This window comes from Dreissena polymorpha, chromosome 14 (genome assembly GCF_020536995.1).
Source record: "Dreissena polymorpha isolate Duluth1 chromosome 14, UMN_Dpol_1.0, whole genome shotgun sequence".
NCBI lineage: Eukaryota > Metazoa > Mollusca > Bivalvia > Myida > Dreissenidae > Dreissena > Dreissena polymorpha.
In genome coordinates this window covers 3,200,167-3,212,443 of record NC_068368.1, presented here as the reverse complement: position 1 = coordinate 3,212,443, position 12,277 = coordinate 3,200,167, and positions in this window count along the sequence as shown.

Genomic DNA, 12,277 nt, shown 5'->3' with positions numbered 1-12,277 from the left:
CATCGTCATCATTATTACCATCATGCGAATTATAATCGACCTTATCGTCATCATCCACAAAATCATGATCATGATCATAATCATCACCATGATCATGATATCATCATCATCATCAACAAGTTGGTTTCCTACATTTTGTTTTGTTTGATATTTTTTTATAATGTTATATGACATGTTTGAATGTAACCAAACCTTAAAATCCTCAGTATTTTGATTGATGATGTGTTTCAGTATATTTGCATTTGAGTATTTGCCATCCGCCAAGTACGGTCCCAAAATAGATATATGTAGTCAGTGGTTGACACAATAATCATTGGTTTGACAAGTGGCCTGTGCTTGTGCATGGAGTACGACCGACGTGCGAAAGAAAAGTTTGAACTTTTGTATATATATATATATATATATATATATATATATATATATATATATATATATATATATATAACAAAGTCTCTATTAGCCTTGTTGTATTTAAACAAAATCGCTGTATTATTTTTTGCCGAAGCTTTCGACCTCACGGTCTTCATCAGCGGCCATTTTTTATTTTCAGATGTTTTATTATGATAATAAAACATCTGAAAATAAAAAATGGCCGCTGATGAAGACCGTGAGGTCGAAAGCTTCGGCAAAAAATAATACAGCGTTTTTGTTTAATATATATATATATATATATATATATATATATCAAGAAATCAAATATTTTAACCTTATCACAAATCGATTTATATTAACCTCTTTATTCTGCTGTTTTCACCTACGTTAAATAATTCTATGTTAATCCAGAAAGAAAATAAACACCTGACTGTTCAGTATAATACAAACATGGATATGAATAAAATGAACTGTATATAAGCGTTGGCTTTCGTAATGTGTTACCAGATTTCTTTCAACCAATACCTATTATTCTTTCTGATCAAGTGAATGGTGCCCTTATTATAAGCTTAATATTCGTCTTAACAGTTTTCTGTATGCAAGCATTTCATCACAACATGATTTATATATCGATGAATGGGACAACTGAACATTAGAATGACATTTTCAGAGGTGGCCTTTTGCACGTTTTTTATTATTGTATTCATAACTAAATATCTCTTTACCACGTTTTATAAATCATGGGCAACGATATAACTAACTAATTGGAAAGAAACAATAAATAGTGGAAACTAGTTATTGAGACATGGGAACGACTAAAAAGGTCGTGGGAACGACATAGCTTACTTATAGGAACGAGTTCTTAACCCTTTGCATGCTGGGAAATTTGTTGTCTGCAAAAATGTCGTCTGCTGAATTTCTAAAATTAGCATTTTCTTTGATTTTTTTTCAAAGAATACTATCAAAATGGAAAACAGTTAGGATCCTGATGAGACGCCAAGTTCTGTGGCGTCTCATCTGGATCCAAACTGTTTGCAAATGCCTTCAAAATTCGGTTCCAGCACTGGAAGAGTTAAGTCGTTGGAATGAGTTAACAAGTCACGAAAACGACTAATTTACTCGTGGGAACGGCATTGCTTACTCGTTGGAACGAGTAACTTAATCGTGGGGACGGCATAATAAACCAATTAAAATAAACGTTGATTACTTGTATCTCATGATAATTTAGCTCGTCAATCGTGAAAATGAAAGTCGAGGAAGCCTCGATTGAAGCCGTGCAAGGTCGCCTTGGAGGCGATGGTGTTTATAACGGGCGCAACAGCAATCCCTTGCAACGTTTATTTTTTTAAATCAGATTGATTAACATTTAACAATATTTTGACCGAAGCATATGAGATGATTATCTACAAAGCTTAATTGACCTAAATTTCTAAGCAGTTTTTGCAAGAACTTAAAACAAAGCTTATAGCCTAGTACCAATAAAGACACACGCATATACTCGAGGTTTAATATATAATAAGAATTGCCGCGCGATACGAAAACTATATTCCATTCATGTCGAATTAGTAGTGAAGTACGTGTTTACTAATGTGTGGGTTTGATAAAAGACGCTAGACTTAAACCGGCTCTTTAATAAAAAGGAACCCTTAAAAATTATCGACATATTTTATATGGGATTTGTAAGCAAATATGAATTACATGTCAACCTTGTAAGCCCGTGTTATATATCCTACGTTCTGAGAAAACCACCAAACCCATCGGATGCACTTCGTCGCAATATTTATCCATTCAGGTGTCACGTAATCGTTCAGTAGTTCATAGACGACATCATAGTTACTAACAATGTTCATTACTCTTAAATTACCGGTATGTAGCCTATTATTCGATATCTCGTCATGCGCGAATTGCCAAGATGACGAGTTTTGCATTAACTCCCATTTTCTCGTGCCGCGCATGGGACAAGTCGGTCCCTCTCTATTTATGTTAATTTCTCTGCATAATACAGGATAAATATTCAACACACCATGTAATTTTCAAATAAATGATCAATTTAAGGATTTATAGTACACTGGGCTAAATGGGTTAATAACAATGAAACAATGATGAGCTAGACGCACACAACACTGTACACTTAATCGTGTCAACAAAAGAACGCTACTCGGCAAAGTTGTTAATGCAGATAGATCTCTGCTTAATAGAATGTACACTATTCTTCATGTTACTGTTTAAGAAAATCATTCAATAAATCTGCATATATAACAAAATTGATTAACAAATAACAATACAGGATTTCTGTTTAAATAACTTATTTTACCATGATCATAACAATTCAATTTGACAAAATATGTGAAAACATTAATGAATATCATTTTATATATAACAAAATAATGAGTAATACAAATAAATTTCTCGATTCAAAACTCAACAAAACTTTCAAATATATAAACAACACTTTTTTTTACTTTATTAAATAACAAAAAGAAGTGGTTGAAATACCATATGAAATAATTCCCAAAGTAAATTATTGAACACTTAAACATATGAACATGCTTTGCAATTTTCTAAACATGACACATTTCAAGAGGTGGTCATATGTCAATGTATTATTGAATCAAATATTTAGCAAATGTTGCACAAGTTCTTTTGTAAAAAGTGGTTAAAGGTATCATTAAATGTAAGCACAACTGTGTAATAAATGTTTTAAGTCTTTATTTAAGAAGCATCAACAATGATTTCGTTTGTCGTTATTTCATCTCGATCATCCGAAAGGCGGGTCCTTGCCACATACATGTAAGCTCTGAAATCAAGCAGATAAAATTTGAAACATTTAAAAACATGACTCTATTCTCACACACAGTCACAACTAAAACATGACTCTATTCTCACAGACAGTCACAACTAAAACATGACTCTATTCTCACAGACAGTCACAACTAAAACATGACTCTATTCTCACAGACAGTCACAACTAAAACATGACTCTATTCTCACAGACAGTCACAACTAAAACATGACTCTATTCTCACAGACAGTCACAACTAAAACATGACTCTATTCTCACAGACAGTCACAACTAAAACATGACTCTATTCTCACAGACAGTCACAACTAAAACATGACTCTATTCTCACAGACAGTCACAACTAAAACATGACTCTATTCTCACAGACAGTCACAACTAAAACATGACTCTATTCTCACAGACAGTCACAACTAAAACATGACTCTATTCTCACAGACAGTCACAACTAAAACATGACTCTATTCTCACAGACAGTCACAACTAAAACATGACTCTATTCTCACAGACAGTCACAACTAAAACATGACTCTATTCTCACAGACAGTCACAACTAAAACATGACTCTATTCTCACAGACAGTCACAACTAAAACATGACTCTATTCTCACAGACAGTCACAACTAAAACATGACTCTATTCTCACAGACAGTCACAACTAAAACATGACTCTATTCTCACAGACAGTCACAACTAAAACATGACTCTATTCTCACAGACAGTCACAACTAAAACATGACTCTATTCTCACAGACAGTCACAACTAAAACATGACTCTATTCTCACAGACAGTCACAACTAAAACATGACTCTATTCTCACAGACAGTCACAACTAAAACATGACTCTATTCTCACAGACAGTCACAACTAAAACATGACTCTATTCTCACAGACAGTCACAACTAAAACATGACTCTATTCTCACAGACAGTCACAACTAAAACATGACTCTATTCTCACAGACAGTCACAACTAAAACATGACTCTATTCTCACAGACAGTCACAACTAAAACATGACTCTATTCTCACAGACAGTCACAACTAAAACATGACTCTATTCTCACAGACAGTCACAACTAAAACATGACTCTATTCTCACAGACAGTCACAACATGACTCTATTCTCACAGACAGTCACAACTAAAACATGACTCTATTCTCACAGACAGTCACAACTAAAACATGACTCTATTCTCACAGACAGTCACAACTAAAACATGACTCTATTCTCACAGACAGTCACAACTTTTCTAAACATTCCTAATTTAATCTGAGTCTTAAAACATTTATATTTCAAAACTATACAATTTAAAGCTAATTCGGCTCGGGGCTCTAATTTGTCTTTGCTGCATTTTATGAAATTCGTCTGCAATGTATATTTTTTCCTGCTTATTTTGTGTTATTGTAACATATTTTATCAATATATTACAATTTAACACAATCACAAAATCGTATAATCTCGCTTTAAAATTTTTACTAGATAATAATTTATTATTTAATTATAAAATGTCATTTTGCCAATCTGTGAGCAAGTCCCTAAATCAAACAAAGTCTTGAGGTAACAGCTACATACAGTATGAAGACCACGCCAATGCAGGTGATTGCACCCATAATGAGGAAGACGAATCCATTCATGACCTTGATCGTTCCCACGTCGATCACATTGTTGCTAAGGGCTCCAATCAGAGAGCAAAACGTCTCCACTGCACCGATGCTCCCAAATACAGCACCTTTAAATGGAACAGATCCACTGCATACCCCAGTTCTGCTATTTACACTTGTGTTTGCTGACTAAAGCTGGGCCCAGATTTGAACACAGGTGGTTAGCGTGAGGTTATGATATTAACAAGCAAATTCGTTAAATTGATATCCCTCGCCAATATGCTTCTGGACACGCATACCAAGTTTCAATGAAATCCACCAAAGCACTTCCAAGATATGGCTCCGGACACAAAAAAGCATTTTTTTCAAGATACAAAGGGTCATAACTATGTTATTAACAGATGGTGTACACTGCCATTTGGCGTGCATCATTCTCTTATCCATATATATACTCATACTAAGTTTCAATGCAATCTGCAAAAGCACTTGCAAGATATGGCTCCGGACACAAAAGTGGCATTTTTTTCAACATACAAAGGGCCATAACTCCAATATTAACAGATGGTGTACAATGCAATTTGGCCTGCATCTTCCTCTTATCCATATATATACTCATACCAAGTTTCAATGAAACCCGTCAAAGCACTTTCAAGATATGGCTCCGGACACAAAAGTGCCGGACGGGACGGACGGACGGACAGAGGGAAAGACGGATGGACGGATGGACGGACAACGCAAAAACAATATCCCTCCGCCTATGACGGGGGATTATTAGTGAAAACACCAATTTGAATGATAAATAATCATATTATAACGAAAAATCAACTTTTCTGAAAAAAAATAATTTCACTATCAAATATATATATATATATATATATATATATATATATATATATATATATATACCAGATATATGTTATATCTTTGTATTAAAACACTGCAACACTCATGACTGTAAATTATGCATTGCCATATTTCTTTACAATGTAATGCATGTACATCATCGATATATATAACATTTAAAACGAAAATCGTTTTAAAATTCAAATGTTTGCATAGTGCTAGAACTACTGTTTTGATATCTTTGTTGTGGACAGCGTGTTTACGTTGAACGTCCGAAAAAAAGATGTCCGAAAATAACTGCAAGCTGTTAAAACGCGAAATTAAGTTGAATTGAAACAACCATGCGTTAAATATTATTTTTTATCAATCTGACATTTTTCACGGCGACTGATCGGAGCAATCTCACGGGGGTTCAGTGAAAATCGTCAAATTTCCGATTTATCTGACAGATCTAGCGATCTGACAATATTCACGCTCATTAACGGTCTATTTTTTTTCTGCTCGATCAGAAGTTAAAGTTTCGACCCCTTTGGTGCGCCATAGGGCATGTCCGTTTTTATGTCGAGTGGGGGTTCAATAAACGGCAATTTCAGCCGTTCTATTTATCACTAAATCAGTACACGAGGCGATTACTTATCAGTATATGTTCAAATACATTTAGTTATATTTACAACGCTTTTGAATCTTAAGATGACCTTCAAGGGCTTGCAATAGCCGTCAAGCGATTTCGTTAAACCGCAATTTCAACGCATAAACTCATAAGATACTTTTTTTCAAAGCTTCAGATTAATATAAAGAACTTGAGCAATATGGTTTGTTGGAGAAAATTTCAATTCAGTTTAGAACACCTATGTTCGACTGTTTATGTTTGTACAATATTGTTTTAATAAAATAGACCACGAATGCAATCTATTAATCAAGCTTTAAGCATTTGCGAAAATGAATGGTGTTTCCTTGGTTATATTACACAGATCTATGATTCACTATCCGATGTGTCATATCTAACAACGACATATATGCTACAGCATAATTTATACATTGTATTGTAGCTACAATATATTTAAATAATTAAGTGTTGATATTAAATTTTGTTGAATTTACACAATGTACAAAGTATTCGTAAATGTTCTGATCAGCGGAAATATTTCATTTAATTCTTATGGTTCTGGAAATACCTTTGGATTTGTTTCAATATATTTAAGTATTTCGTAAGATTGTCATAAAAAGGATTCTCTATCGTGTTATATTAATGTTGAGACCACAGAATCGTGACTTTGGTTCGGATATTCAAAGTGAACGCAGACACGGGACTCGTTAGTAGTAAGTAGTATAGTCGACCCCTCGTGTGGTTTCATTTTTCACAAAAAAACTTTTATTGATTGTTAAACATCTTAATGGTCATTTACATGTTTAATGTAGGTGATTACAACCATCATATACTGCTATGGCACACTATTCTTGTTTGATTCAGTCCATATTAGCATTATCCTGAGAAAACTGGGCATAATGCATGTGCGTAAAGTGTCATCCCTGGTTAGCCTGTGCAGTCCGCACAGGCTAATCAGGGACGACACTTTCCGCTGTTATGACATTTGTAGTTTCAAGGAAATCCCTCCTTACCGAAAATCAAGTTTAGGCGGAAAGTGTCGTTAAGCCCAGTTTTCTCAGAACAAGGCTCACATGTCTGTCCCTGGTTTCTTATAGTGTAACATGCACACGGCGTGCTTTAGAAGCTGTGCATCTCATCGATATTTTGTTTTCATATTTGAATCATCGTTTTACGATGGTTATGTGCAAACTTGTAATAGAAACAGTTATGCAGCATGCAGGCCGATGCTGACTATTTGAGGTGTGTTAATTGCGTTTTCCTTGTTTATGTTTCATTTAAGAAACGTCGAGCACTTTGATTACAATTTATGAACATGGTTTTAAGGCAGATAACAATAATGACATTTTTCTGCGAGTTTAATATTATGAGTGTGATAATCCTGCTGATTTGGTTGTTTTTTTTTTCAAAACAGTATTAAAATTAAATTGTTCGATGCCACAGATATATCGTTAGGTCTCCAAAGATAAACCGGTTCGCCACGAGAAAACAACGCGGTACGGTTGGATCATTAAACATTATTTGAACCAATTACAAAACAAGATCGAAACGTGGATTTCTGCTAAAAACACAGGAATCGAACAAATTGTGGCAATTATAATAGAACCAGTATTCGTCTACATTTGAAAATTGTGAGTGTATATAGATTGGGTAAATTAAATACATATTTCCTATATAGTATGTGCATTTACTTGTCATATAAAAGTTTGATTCTTTTAAACTATTGGAAGCATTCGCATTATGTTAATAATCAGACAAAATGTCATTGTGTATTGTTCATATTGATTTAATTGTTATCAGGTTTATTTTTAGACATAGAGGGTACAGATAATCTAATACCGGAGAACAAGTAAAGCCATCATGAAACATTTGCTACATTGCACACCATTAAAATACTGTATGGCAAGCGGTTCGACACATAATCCAAAGAAACTAGATTTCTCATGAGAACCTAGGTTCTTAGAATGAGAACCTAGGTTCTCATGAGAACCAATGTTTTCAAATGAGAACCTAGGTTCTCATGAAAACCTAGGTTCTCATTTGAAAACTTGGGTTCTTGAAGCCATGTGCAATCTTCAAGCGAGAACCTAGGTTCTCATTCTGAGAACCTAGATTCTCATCAGAAACCTAGTTTCTTGGGATTATGCGTCGAACCGCAACAAACTAAGTTTCTCATTAGAACCTAGGTTCTCATGAGAACCTAGGTTTTCAAATAAGAACCTAGGTTCTCATGAAAACCTAGGTTCTCATTTGAAAACTTGGGTTCTTGAAGCCATGTGCAATCTTCAAGCGAGAACCTAGGTTCTCATTCTGAGAACCTAGATTCTCATCAGAAACCTAGTTTCTTGGGATTATGCGTCGAACCGCAACAAAATAAGTTTCTCATTAGAACCTAGGTTCTCATTTTGAGAACCTAGGTTCTCATGAGAACCTAGGTTTTCAAATAAGAACCTAGGTTCTCATGAAAACCTAGGTTCTCATTTGAAAACTTGGGTCATTGAAGCCATGTGCAATCTTCAAGCGAGAACCTAGGTTCTCAGAATGAGAACCTAGGTTCTCATGAGAAACGTAGTTTCTTGGGATTATGCGTCGAACCGCTTGCCATAATTTTGCTTTATTTAAGTATCATTCGATTTCATTGACGAAACGTGCGTGTTTTGCAGCTAAATAACTGGAAACAGATCATTATTATTTTTAATAATTGTCTTGTTTATTCCTTTACCAAATAATTGTATTGATTAATAAAATATGTTATCATCTCAATTTGAATCAGGTTAAGTAATGGACACTACTTGGTTGCTTTTTAGATCTTAATGTATAAGGTATATACTTTGCTCAAACCATTTGGGAAAACGTATAGTTTTTTATTGCTATAATGTATAGTTTTTATTGCTATAATGTATAGTTTTTATTGCTATAATGTATAGTTTTTTATTGCTATAATGAATAGATTTTGCGCAGGAATATGATTCAATATACTGGTAGTGTAATAGAGAGAGGCTGCGAAATATACGCGTCAAAATAAATTATACGTTGTATTAAAATTCATTTTAATAATACATTGTTGACATCAACTTAAATTTAATATATTCCATGTAAAAAATATTCGACTGTTGGCACTGACAATACCTCAGTGTAATTGTTTAACTTGTCTCAATGCAAACGTTGAGACAATAGAAATATTACTCTGATGCGGTTATACAAAGTAAACACAGACATGTGAATCTTAAGTCGTTTCCCAACCCCTTCTTATGGTGTTTTTTTAAAGACCTGTATTGATATTTAAAATTAAAATTTAATATCTGTATATTCGTATAATTGTTTACTATCAACGAATACTCCTATAGTGAAATGAGAATGATATTCTTGTTTGCAAAAGCGCCTTTTAACTCTTTCAGTGCTGGAACCGAATTTTGAACGCCTTTGCAAACAGTTTGGATTCAGATGAGACGCCACAGAACGTGGCGTCTCATCAGGATCCAAACTGTTTGCTATTCTGATAGTTCTTTGCAAAAAAATCGAAGAAAATGCTAATTTTAGAAATTCAGCAGACGACATTTAAGCAGACGACATATTTCCCAGCGTGCAAAGTGTTATTGCAGTTCAAATTCAAATGCGTGCCCCTTGTAGCATATGCATGTACAGGGTTAAGATCACGAACTGTTGATCTTAACGATATTTTGCTTTATTTTTTTGAAGCATCGCTGTATAGATGTTTTAGTGCATATTTGTACTAGATTTTTTTTTTAACTTATATATGTGAAGTCTACTTGATGCTTGTACTTTTCGGACTTTTAGGTGTTAAATGTTGCTAATAAAAACGTTTAAAAATTATTATATTTTAAATGACGAGCGATTTCATTGAAATGTATGAAACCCTAAATGTGCGGATTGTGATAATCCTGCAGTTTGACCGACGCAGTGTAAGATAAAATTGTGCACAGTCACAAAATTTGTTTTCAAGAGATTAAAAAGGTCGGCCTCAAGCAAACCACGCGGTACGGTTGGATCGTATAACGTATTTGAACAGATTTAAAATAATGATAAGATAAGAAAAAAATGCGTTTGCATTTCTAAAGGAGTTTTACAAAATACGAAAATAAATAATGTTGTAAGTATTCATCTTAATTTAAAATTATAAATATATACTGATTAGAAATATATATATACTAAAATTAATATTTATTTGCTGTTAAAAACATTAGATGTACTCGTATCATGTTAGCAATCAGACGAAATATTACTTAATTGTATGATGTTAGCATCAATTGAAGTGTTAGCAGTTTATTGTTTGGGGCTGAAATCAGGTGTAAAATGAGATGTCGAGAGGAGGTACTGTTTGAGAACAAGTAAATCCAGCATGAAGCATAAGGAACATAATATTAATTTAATATATAAATAAATACTTTATATATTATTTATATGTATATACTTTATATATTTATATATATGCGTTCACAGGATAATCAGTAACATCAGTCGAACAGTTTCTACTTTCTAACAAAGCGTTCACAGGATAATCAGTTACCTCAGCCAAGGTCTAGCAGTTTCTTCTTTCTGACAAAGCGTTAACAGGATAATCAGTAACCTCAGTCGAGGTCTAGCAGTTTCTTCTTTCTGACAAAGCGTTCACAGGATAATCAGTTACCTCAGGCAAGGTCTAACAGTTTCTTCTTTCTGACAAAGCGTTAACAGGATAATCAGTAACCTCAGTCGAGGTCTAGCAGTTTCTTCTTTCTGACAAAGCGTTCACAGGATAATCAGTAACCTCAGTCGAGGTCTAACAGTTTCTTCTTTCTAACAAAGCGTTCACAGGATAATCAGTAACCTCAGTCGAGGTCTAGCAGTTTCTTCTTTCTGACAAAGCGTTCACAGGATAATCAGTAACCTCAGGCAAGGTCTAACAGTTTCTTCTTTCTGACAAAGCGTTCACAGGATAATCAGTAACCTCAGTCGAGGTCTAACAGTTTCTTCTTTCTGACAAAGCGTTCACAGGATAATCAGTAACCTCAGGCAAGGTCTAACAGTTTCTTCTTTCTGACAAAGCGTTCACAGGATAATCAGTAACCTCAGTCGAGGTCTAACAGTTTCTTCTTTCTAACAAAGCGTTCACAGGATAATCAGTTACCTCAGTCGAGGTCTAGCAGTTTCTTCTTTCTGACAAAGCGTTCACAGGATAATCAGTAACCTCAGGCAAGGTCTAACAGTTTCTTCTTTCTGACAAAGCGTTCACAGGATAATCAGTAACCTCAGTCGAGGTCTAACAGTTTCTTCTTTCTGACAAAGCGTTCACAGGATAATCAGTAACCTCAGGCAAGGTCTAACAGTTTCTTCTTTCTGACAAAGCGTTCACAGGATAATCAGTAACCTCAGTCGAGGTCTAACAGTTTCTTCTTTCTAACAAAGCGTTCACAGGATAATCAGTAACCTCAGTCGAGGTCTAGCAGTTTCTTCTTTCTGACAAAGCGTTCTCATGATAATCAGTAACCTCAGTCGAGGTCTAACAGTTTCTTCTTTCTGACAAAGCGTTCACAGGATAATCAGTAACCTCAGTCGAGGTCTAGCAGTTTCTTCTTTCTAACAAAGCGTTCACAGGATAATCAGTAACCTCAGTCGAGGTCTAACAGTTTCTTCTTTCTAACAAAGCGTTCACATGATAATCAGTAACCTCAGTCGAGGTCTAACAGTTTCTTCTTTCTAACAAAGCGTTCACATGATAATCAGTAACCTCAGTCGAGGTCTAGCAGTTTCTTCTTTCTGACAAAGCGTTCTCATGATAATCAGTAACCTCAGTCGAGGTCTAACAGTTTCTTCTTTCTGACAAAGCGTTCACAGGATAATCAGTAACCTCAGTCGAGGTCTAACAGTTTCTTCTTTCTAACAAAGCGTTCTCATGATAATCAGTAACCTCAGTCGAGGTCTAACAGTTTCTTCTTTCTAACAAAGCGTTCACAGGATAATCAGTAACCTCAGTCGAGGTCTAACAGTTTCTTCTTTCTAACAAAGCGTTCACAGGATAATCAGTAACCTCAGTCGAGGTCTAGCAGTTTC